At 42.5% G+C, this 10,844-nt stretch overlaps 1 long non-coding RNA gene across 2 annotated transcripts; it reads left to right on the forward strand.

Annotated features, from left to right (window-relative positions):
• The first annotated feature begins 226 nt into the window (after positions 1-226).
• Positions 227-3,801, forward strand: LOC138961669 (uncharacterized). 2 transcript variants are annotated; one of them, XR_011454273.1, is made up of 6 exons: positions 227-901; positions 1,406-1,504; positions 1,713-1,805; positions 2,404-2,451; positions 2,766-2,863; positions 3,562-3,801. It is a non-coding gene; the product is annotated as an uncharacterized lncRNA (long non-coding RNA). The 2 variants fall into 2 exon arrangements; XR_011454272.1 differs by having other exon boundaries at positions 228-901; positions 2,389-2,451.
• The last annotated feature ends 7,043 nt before the right edge of the window (positions 3,802-10,844 follow it).

Consider the following 10,844-nt stretch of genomic DNA (forward strand, 5'->3'; position numbering starts at 1 on the left):
CGCCATTTCTTTTGCGCAGACTGGGCGGGACAGGAAGCGGAAGCGCATCAAAATTTCTGATTGGACAATGATGCCGACGCCCACTTGACCCCCACTACAATGTCAAGGTCGGAAAGTCGTGATACAAGTCATGTGTTTCACGTGTCGTCATGGTCACGGTGTATGAATCTGTCAAAGCAAATCATGAATCTAACATGGAGGAAGAAGCATATTTTGATATTTACTTGTCGTCTCTTGACGATTCTGGAAGTGAATTGGGTGATGATGAAAGCATTAAACAATGGATAGAAGAAGAGGAACAGCAAGTCCAAGGATCATGTGCAACAGTCCCGGCAACTGCCAGAAACGACCCATTGATCCCAAAAGATGCATCAGCAACGGCGGACATCCTACCCAACGACAACAGCCCAGCGCCAAGACAGCCACAACAAGCAGCCCACGTCCAGGCAACTGGAAGAAAGGATGCGCCAGCGACCGACCGCCCGCGGCATGAGCCCAACAACGACATCCAGGGCTGAGGTGCACGAAGCCAAAGTGGGTGACAACCAATGGGAGATCTGCCCAAGTCGGTCCGCTCCTTCCCGGTCGGGGTGCACGAAGCTTTTTTCTCAGGGTTGCGTACCGAATGGGAGGCTCCCGTTTGGACCAGCTAGCTAGCAGCCCCACTCAAAGAAGTTGGCACCCAAAAAAATGGCGACCGCCTTTTTCGAAATGACATTTTCGGAGATTTTACAAAAACAACGCCCGAACGAAAAGGTAGAATGGTGCCTTCCGTTCGATTTCAAGTCATGCTTTTCACATTTCCAAGCAAGATAACCGCTGAGAATGCAGAAACGCCGCTGTTCGACTTTGAAATCTCGAATCGCAGACGACCTTCGCTTTCACAGTACAATCATAGCAGGTGAGGCAGTGTTACTCATTTCGATCAGCTCGTTTTCGTATTTTTTGTGCATTACGATCATGTAGAATTATTGGAATCAAAGCAGGAATGACTAAGGCATGCAAATGCGTTGATTTTGTCGAAAGTTGTACAGTAGTTAGCTAGATTCTTTCTGTTGAGTTTGTTTGTATGACTGAATTTCGTCTTCAAAATCTTACCACTTCTGTGATTTTCATTGTTTGTTTAGCTCATCGGCAGGAAAATCGTCAGGCAAAATATCAATCTGTTGAATGAAAACGTTAAGAATAAGATAAGGGATGTTCTAACATGTATCTGCTTGCAAACACAAGCGCAAGGCCAGATCTATCTGCTTCATTTACTGCCAGATTTTCATTGAATTTTCAAACTGACTCGTTTGCAGACTCTCAAATTAGATCCAGTGTTTGTATTCTTAGATTCATGATTGACCATGCAGGCTGTTTACGATGATGACGTTGTGTTTGTTTATGCTGATGCAATCTGCAGATCAAAGGGGACTGACCACAGGCTGACCCAGTGATCAATACAACTTGTGTTTACCACTCAACATTTCCTTCCACCTATAACTCAAGGGCAAAAATAAAGGTACATGCTTGTGGATTCATTATGCAATTCATGTCTGTGAAGATCAAGATAGTTGTGAGCTTAGTTTAACTGATTATGCTTCTTAATATCAGCACCATCCTCACCCCATAACACTCTCATGTCCAACTAGCACTGTAGCCAACCTTCAACCCTGCCCCCACCCCCCTATCCTTGCCCCCTCTCTGCATAATTATGTTCAATTTTTCAGAATGACCTTGTTATCACTCCAGCGTCTGACCATGGAGTCTACAGGCCATAGTCTCAGATGTGATGGGATCAAGAGGATGCCACAATGATCAAGGTAACTTTGCAAATACTCAAACAGATCTAAATGCAGAAGGTGATCCACAAACATGTTTGCTTAAACATTACAAGGTTACACCCAGAATAACAGCTGGCCTTAGTTGCTTACTAACTGCTAGCAACAAAGACCCTCTCCCCCTCCCCTCTTCCACCTGCAACATATATTTTCATATCCATATCATACTTTTCCATTGCCTCTTATGTTGTATAACTGTTGATATTTAACAGTAACAAGTTTTTGTTTCCAATCAATGGCTCTGCATTTACCCTGTACACACACACACACACACACACACACACACACACACACACACACACACACACACACACACACACACACACACACACAAATATATTCACAATCTCTCTCTCCCTGTTTTAAATTCAGTCATTTGAATCACTAACACTTAACTGGGGTTCAGTTACTGAATCTGTGATAGTGTTATTTGGAGTAAGATTGATAGTGTTATTTGGAGTAAGATTATTGACTTTTTTGCTGCGCCTGTTCTTCTTACTGTTTTTCCTATCCACATAATTCGTTTTGTCCATTAAAATGCTGGTTTTTGTTTTAATCACTACAGTATGTGTCCATATAGTTTACGCCTGAGATGTGATGGGACCAAAAGGTTTCCAGAATGAAACAGGTAACTTTTTTTTTTTACCTGATCTTTGTCGTGCAGAAGTTGGTTCACATTATACATTGCAGTGTTGTTGTCTTCCAAATACATTAAACATTGTACCAGTCATTACATTTAAATGACAATGCTGACTAATATCAAACCTCCCCCGGTTCCCCAACTAGCCTTCTCACATCCCCCCCCCCCACCCCACCCCGTCCCCCCCCCCCCCCCCCCAACTCATTAGATCACGAACACCACACTAATAGAATCATATATACTGTTGCTGCTGCTAAAAGTTGTTGTGACTTGTTCTGTGTGTATGTTTTGTGTTTCCACAGAATGCAGTTCTTCCATGCGCCTCAACGTCTATAGATCTATGGAGTCTACAACATTGTCTGAGATGTGATTTGCGCCACAGCATGTCAGAATGATCAAGGTAACTTTTTAAACACATATAGCTGATCAAACTGAAGAATTCAAACACACAGTTTCAGTGGGTTTCGGCATGACTAGTCCCGAAAGATGCTATTTTGTAGGTGAAATGGTCTGACTTTGGTTGTCTTTCGAAAAAGAATCCAAATTCGGGGATGGACTCAACAGTTCGAGGTTTAAAATGGAGCAGTAGACTAACGAACCCGATTTAATTCTTCAAGATTGATATTTTTGGGGTTATTTGAAGGACGTAGTATACCATAAACAACCTTAGACAATCAGTGACTTGAGGACAGCCATTACAGGCAGGAGGAGGGCATCCCCATAGAGGATTGCGTTCCTGTTATCGGTTAATTTTGCGCAAGTGTGACTCTACCATGAAGGGGTCATTTTTCCAGTCAATCGTGTTCGGCGAATATCTTCATGGTTGTTGTGCATGAATTTCACTTTGTTCATCACCATTCCACGAAGTTTCCTGTTTGTAGGTTTCATGGTCCGATTTTTTAGCTTCTTTCAAAAGTGTTCCAAAGTACGGCCCTCCATTTAACCTGTAAACTCACAACTTTGTTGACCTTCGTCATGCATAAGCTGTAGTTAATAAACACCAAATGATAACTAATTCGGTCAACGGATGTAGAAATTATAAAAACAAAAATTGGTTGAATTGTGTGTGTGTCACCATCTATGTTTGTATTTTTGCAGGCAGGCAGGGGTGGAGTTGTGATGATGCGGCGCCGGTTGACTGAAGACACACGAACCAGCATTCTTCGGAAGTGTTTGGATCACAAATCAACATTATTTCACATTGAATGGCGGCAGACATTTATGCATATATTCTCAGCTCAGACGTGTGCTTTGAATTCGGATGTTTAAGAACAAGAGACAAACTTGAATAAAGCCTTACGAAGTACATGATTGTAACTGGAGCAAAAGTGTGTGTGTGTGTGTGTGCCAGTGTGTGTGTGTGTGTGTGTGTGTGTGTGTGTGTGTGTGAAGTGCAACAGTTAACAATGACGATGAGACAGAATGCTAAAGCACAGATCCTTTTATTTAACAATCTATATCGTCCTCCTTTTTTTTTTTTAAATGTTGCTGTGTTGACAAACGTTCTCCGAGCAAACGTCTGTCTAATGTTTTTGTCATCACATTGAAAGAATTTCTTCTGAGTAGAATGAAGCTGAATTAAAAGGTAAAGAAAAAAAAGACCCATTGCTCAAAACATTAAGAAACAGGATGATTTTGGTTCGGTCGTGGACCTAAAAGCATTACCGAGGGATTCATTCGAGGCCAGTGTATCAGTGCAAATTGAAAATCTGTGAAACCTCAGATATAACTTTATAAAACAAACAGAATTTTGATAAAAATAACCAAAATTCACAGTAGTTTTTTGTTTTTTTGCATCTCCCTCTTCACCCAACCCCAACCCTAATTGATGTGCCCTAAAAGCGCTCAAAAACAGACACACGTTAGTTTTTCGCCTCAGTGCTTATCCACATTTACAAATATTGTATCATTTATTTTTGGTCACTGCCCTTCCCTTTTCTGATAATTATAGTCAAGATTTCTTTAATTTCCCTTGGATTCCCGGTGGCTCCACGGTAGACACCATGATCAGCGCATGCGCACTAAGGCCACTCAAGTCACTTTCCCGAATCTATTTATAACCTCCGACACAGTAGGGTAAATGACCGAGACGGCTTCGTGCACCGCGACCAAGTGGGAGGGAGAGACCCAAGTCGGTTAGCCCCCAAGAAGGTGACAACTCTCACCAAGTTACCACCCAATGGTTGTCACCCGCTTCAATCTTCGTGCACCTCAGCCCAGGAGTCCGAGTCGTCAACTGCAAAGAAGCGAAGATTCCGGGTGTCTGGACGAGCAACACCGTGCAGAACTTTTGGACAACGTGGATTCAAAAAACACGAAGAAGAACACAAAGTTTGCAGTGGAAATGTTCAAAGGTAAAGTACTATTTCCTTTTCTTCTTTTACCAAAGTTTGGATTTACAGTCCATCACAAAATGAAATTGAAATTGAAAGAGGTAAACGTTTTAATTCTAGATGCACATGGTATTGTTTTGAGTTGTTATTTGCGTCATCAAAGATGCCCAAACACTTCATGGTTTGTTCCTTATGATTACGTCAAAATCTTGATATGACGTCATCTCTCTCTCTCTCTCTCTCTCTCTCTCTCTCTCTCTCTCTCTCTCTCTCAGCAACATACACATACACACATTTACTTCCATATTTTAGCTTCAATTCCTAGTTGATAGATTAGAAAATAAGCAAGATATCTTTGTTTTTCTGTTTTTCGTAGAATGGCTACGAGAACGGAGAGAAGGGGACGACGCTTTCGAGGAGCTTCCGTCCAAGGAGCTGGACAGCCTTCTCCGGGAGTTCTATCCCGAAATGAGGAACAAAGCCGAAGGACGCTACTCAAAGAGTACGATGATTGGCGTGAGAGCGGGTATTAACCGCCATCTCCGCAATCCGCCGCAAGCTCAAAACATTTGTTTAAAGGCATACTAACGCACTCCCGTGTTTACAAAGTGTAGTTTGCCCACAATCGATGTCAAACGCACCATAAGACCATAATACGTCACCATGCGCGGACCATAATACATGCATTACAGCTTGTTCTAGCCTCTGAGAAAGTGAGGATGTCAACAAAGCCGCGGTGTTCTCTCCCTTGCATCAACGTTACATGTGTTGCCAAATCTATAAATAGGACGATCCAGATCAAAATGAAAATTCAAATATCTCAACATTTAAGGGGTCCTAGACCACAATATTTTGCAGGGAACTTAATTTAGTCTGTCTCCAGCTGTTGGTAAAGCAATTAGCGTGTATAGTCATCGAGTACATATGGCTTTAATGTCCGATTCTTCTTTTGCTAATAGCAATCGTATGTTCGCTGCTGTTATGAAGAAGGCGAAGGAAGAGGGCTGTGACAAAAGTAAGCACACTCCGAACATCCGCGATTTGGATCTAGAAAAGATCAGAGCGATGGATGCGTTTGATTTGGACCATCAAAAGCAATTGCAGGGAAAAGTCTGGTTTGATATACTATGGAACACGAAGAGGGTCAAATGCTCGAGCAAGTACTCGCGCATTTACTCGAGCACTTTCGAAACTGCTCGAGTAAATGCGCGAGTACTTCTGAAAATGCTCGCGCACTTTCGAAACTGCTCGAGGAAATGCGCGAGCACTTTTGAAAATGCTCGAGCAGTTTCAAACTGCTCGCGCACTTTCAGATCTGCTCGAGCACTTTCAAAGTACTCGCGCATTTAAATGCGCGAGTACTTTCTCGCGTATTTCCGAGAAGTAACGAGCGGGTAAAGCAAAAACTTGTCGCGGAACAGTCATCTTTTTGGCATATTTTCTAAATATTTTACATCAAAGGGTGCATCTACACCTGTCCTAAGTTTAAGGATATAGTTGTAACATAAATCTTTTGAAACTGAAAGTTACAATTCTATTATCCACAGAAGGTATCTTATTGATCACAGCAAAAAAAGCTGGTACAAAATCAAACATCCGAATCATGACGACTACAGATGCGTCGTTTCAGTAAATTTTCCGGGTCAAGTTTTCAATAAACCCAACCAATGACTTCGGTACAACTCGGGAATCTCCGATTCAAAAGTACTCGCGCATTTACTCGAGCAGTTTCGAAAGTGCTCGAGTAAATGCGCGAGTACTTGCTCGAACATTTGACCCTCTTCGTGTTCCATAATATACAACTGCATTTCGCTCGGCGGGGGAGGGAGAATAGCCGCACTTTGAAAGCCTCTTCCTTCGCCTTCAAACACGATGACACGGGTCTAGAGTTTGTCAAAATGGAGCATTCTGAATGCACCAAGAATCACCCCGGAAAAACAACAGACACAAACCAACACACAAAAGCACGGATGTATGCGAATGGATTTACAAACTGCCCTCTGATGTCGTTGCGTCTCTATCTAGAGAGACGCAACAAGACCAACGATGTCTTCTTTCAAAAGGCGAGATCTGGGAACAGATTCAAACCTTGCAATGAAACCGTTTGGTACACAACTGTCCCACTCGGACACAACACAATCGGGAAGCTCATGCCAAACATCAGTGAGCGACTCCAACTGAGCATGCGGTACACAAACCATTGTGTGCGTGCCACTACTGTCACAGTCCTTTCAAACAATGGTGTAGAAGCACGAGAAATCATGCGCATCAGGGCCGGACTAGGCGAAGAGGAGGGAGGGGGGGGGTTGCCAGTGGTGGCCCAGGGGGATGTCCCCCCTGGCGGCAGGGGCGGATCAGTTCATTTTATGACTGGTTTTTTTCAAAAGTATATTGTGAAGATATGGGTGTGAAGGCGCGAAGCGCCGAGCTTGCTAGGGGGGTCCGGGGGCATGCCCCCCCGGAAAATTTTGAAATAAAGGATGCAAAATGGTGCAATCTGGTGCATTCTGAGGATGATCATTACCAGTTTCAGTCAGCAGATTTTGTCACTGATTAATACCCCAAAAATTGAAACTCAATGTAAAATAAAGAAATGCATACCTCATTCAATATTTTTATTTTTTGGCTGGGGGGGGGGGGGGGTCCGGAAACCCTAGAACCCACACCCCCCCCCCCCCTCGTTGTGGGGGTCAGGGGGCGAAGCCCCCTGAAGCTGACGGGTAGGTCATATTCTGAGATAGGAAAAAGGTCGCTCCTTGCATGAAACGGCATAAAATAAGCAATAATTAAAAAAAAATTAAATAAGTAAGGTACATGTTTAGGCTAGGGGGGGGGGTTGCGCAACCCCCATAACCCCCCCGGTAGTCCGGCCCTGCCGCATCACAGGCCACAAGGCTGAATCGTCGTTGCGATCTTACCACACAGACAGCACGGACAAGCAAAAACGAACATACTAAGCATTGCTCTAAAACACCACAGTAACGAAGGACAGTGACAGTCGTGGCACGACCACCCAAGCAACACACGAATCACAATATCCTACCTTGCCTTTGTCCTCTCCCGAAGCATCTGCAGTCGCACACAGTCACTCCTTGTCATTCACAAACACCGATGTCCCAACGTTTAACATCACCAAGAGCGTGGTCAACATCCACTACCACTGACACTGTTTTCGATTCACTTGTTCCATAGTTGATTTGTAAATCTCCAAGTTGTGTTTCAAATTATAAGAAACCTGTCATATTCAATCTGTACTTTCTGTTCAATGTCTCCTTGTAAAGAATGGCCTGGCTGGTTTGTGTGAAAGATTTATTTTATCAAATTAGCAGACGACTGCAATAGTTTCTGCCAGCCGGTTGGTCATGCGCACGAACAGAGCACGAACGATAGACAAATCAAGGGAAATGGAAGACAGCAAGTACGCCATTTGGTGACCGAGACATGAAAAGGATGTGACGTCATGTTACAATGAATGACGAATTGTTCTAGCGAGAACGTCACTTTGTGATTCGGCCTTTGCAGACTTCTCAAAAGGAACAAGCCATGGAAAAGTCAGTCTGTAAAATATAGAAAAGCACATAATAACCTCAAGCGAATTATAATGTGCTGAGCACATCGTAATTCCATACTTGCACCGAAGGCGATGGTAAGTAGGGCCTACGTGACAAGTCATGAATAAAATTGATGAATTGAGGTGCCACTTCACATCCAAAAAGAAAGATCCTTTGTCTTTGAAGGGATAGATTTACAATTACAATATCGACCTGCTGCTTTCAACATGTCGGGGTGTGCCTAAATTGTCTCACCTGTGATTTGTAAATGAAATCCCTCAGGCCTACCCCGACATGTTGAAAGCAATCGGTGAATATTGTATCATTGTCGATAAGGCTTTAATTAGCTAAAGACATTAAACTATCAAACCGTCAAACCGTCTCTCTCTCTCTCTCTCTCTCTCTCTCTCTCTCTCTCTCTCTCTCTCCCTCTCTTTTTAAAAGAAATAGGAGGCAAGATTTGACAATAAGGTGTTCAATTTCTCGAACCAGACAAAGGTTTTCAAGTGATACATTGCAAGAACAGAGAGCAATGAAACATGCATTCACGTAATGATGCTGGCAAGGAAGTAAGTCCAGTGCAAAGCTAACAAGTCGCGTGAAGCGATATAAAAACATGTATAGTCAAGATTTACACCACAAACCTATCATCGCCGAGACTACATTCAGATAGTCTCGGCTAACCATACCGAAGTCATAGACCGGTCACGGTCGCCGCCGCGAAGCACGCGTCCGTAGTACTTACTGAACCTATATTCTTTCATTCTGAGCACATTTTTAGAGTAAACATGACATATCTATATATTTTTGAATTCAGGAGAAGATGTGGAATGCGATGCAATCAATTTCACATCTGTTTGCGAAAAATCGATTGTAATGACAACTTAAATGAACAAACTCATTAATTAATTGTTAAGCCTCCAAGCTGAAATGCAATACCAAAGTCCGGGCTTCGTCGAAGATTACTTGACCAAAATGTCAACCAATTTGCTTAAAAAATGAAGGCGTGACAGTGCCGCCTCAACTTTCACAAAAAGCCAGAAATAACGTCATCAAAGACATTTATCGAGAAAATGAAATAACGAAAAAATGGAGAACAAAAAACCAGGAACTTTCATGTGGAGTTTCATGAAGATCGGTCCAATAGTTTTCTCTGTATCGCTCTACATATACAGACACACAAACACACACACACACACACACACACACACACACACACACACACACACACACACACACACACACACACACACACATACATACACCACACCCTCGTCTCGATTCCCCGTCTATGTTAAAACATTCAGTCAAAACTTGACTAAATGTAAAAACCAAGAAGTCCATGGACTTGCATCCATTTGCCATTTTTTTCCTTTGATTAAATTTGTTTTCTCTGAATCGCTCTACACATACACACACACACACACAGTGTTTAAGTGGACTTACTTCTTTAAAAAATTAATAATAATTGATCGCACAACTTAGACATTTTGACAGAAGATGCCCCTTTGTTTTCTATGCAATATGATACGATAATCTTATTTTGACCAAATTTGGACTTACTGCCTTCTGCCAATACACGGCAGCATACCACGTTGAAAGCACCGGTTCTCAGTCCAACATGTAAATCTGAATGTTGAACTTAATGCCGCATGTACACTTTTGGAGTTCTGCTGCATTTACACCAGCATCTTTCAGACCAACACTCTCACACAAGGCCGCTTTGCAAGTGCATTCTGGTCACATTCAAGTCGACTGAAATTAACCATACTGAAATGTCCTCACAATGTTATTTGTCTGGCAGATGCAATCATAAAGCAAATAAAGATTGAAACACATACAATTATAAATACTCAACATCCAAAATTGTGAAGGACACTAAATGACAAACAGAAAAAATTCAGTTACATTATCAAAAGGAGCCAGTCTGTCCATCATACGTTTGAGAGCACGTGTTGAAAATTCTCATCGACCAGGTTGTGTCCGGGGTCTACCTGAATATGCCAACCAAATTTGAAGCAGATCCATCGAGAACTTTGGCCGTGCATCGCAAACACACAGACACACGGACACAAGTCGTATATGAGTTGTTCTTTGCTACTGGTCACAAGTGGGGGTCAGCTCACAAGGACGCATTTTTTCAATACAGTCTAGGGGAGAAACTGGTCACAAAGCACCCACTACATGAGGGCCCCAAAGGGGGGGGGTATCATCACGATCACGGGAAGGGAAATTTTAGCTTTCACGATCACAGTTACCTTGATTTTTGTTTTCACGATCACGAACACCAGTGGCAAATCACGGTCACGGTAAAAGTTGCATGTACAGAAAGCACGTGTCAAAGTAAACACAACCACACAGCAATTCGCTCCTCTGGATCTATTGTTTATTCAACACAAAGTGAGAACTGTTGCACTTTTTTATTATTATTTTTTTAATCCCTTTCATACACACATAGAAATACATATCATGATTTGTAATCAGTAACAAGAATGTT

This window comes from Littorina saxatilis, linkage group LG3 (assembly GCF_037325665.1).
Source record: "Littorina saxatilis isolate snail1 linkage group LG3, US_GU_Lsax_2.0, whole genome shotgun sequence".
Classification (NCBI taxonomy): domain Eukaryota; kingdom Metazoa; phylum Mollusca; class Gastropoda; order Littorinimorpha; family Littorinidae; genus Littorina; species Littorina saxatilis.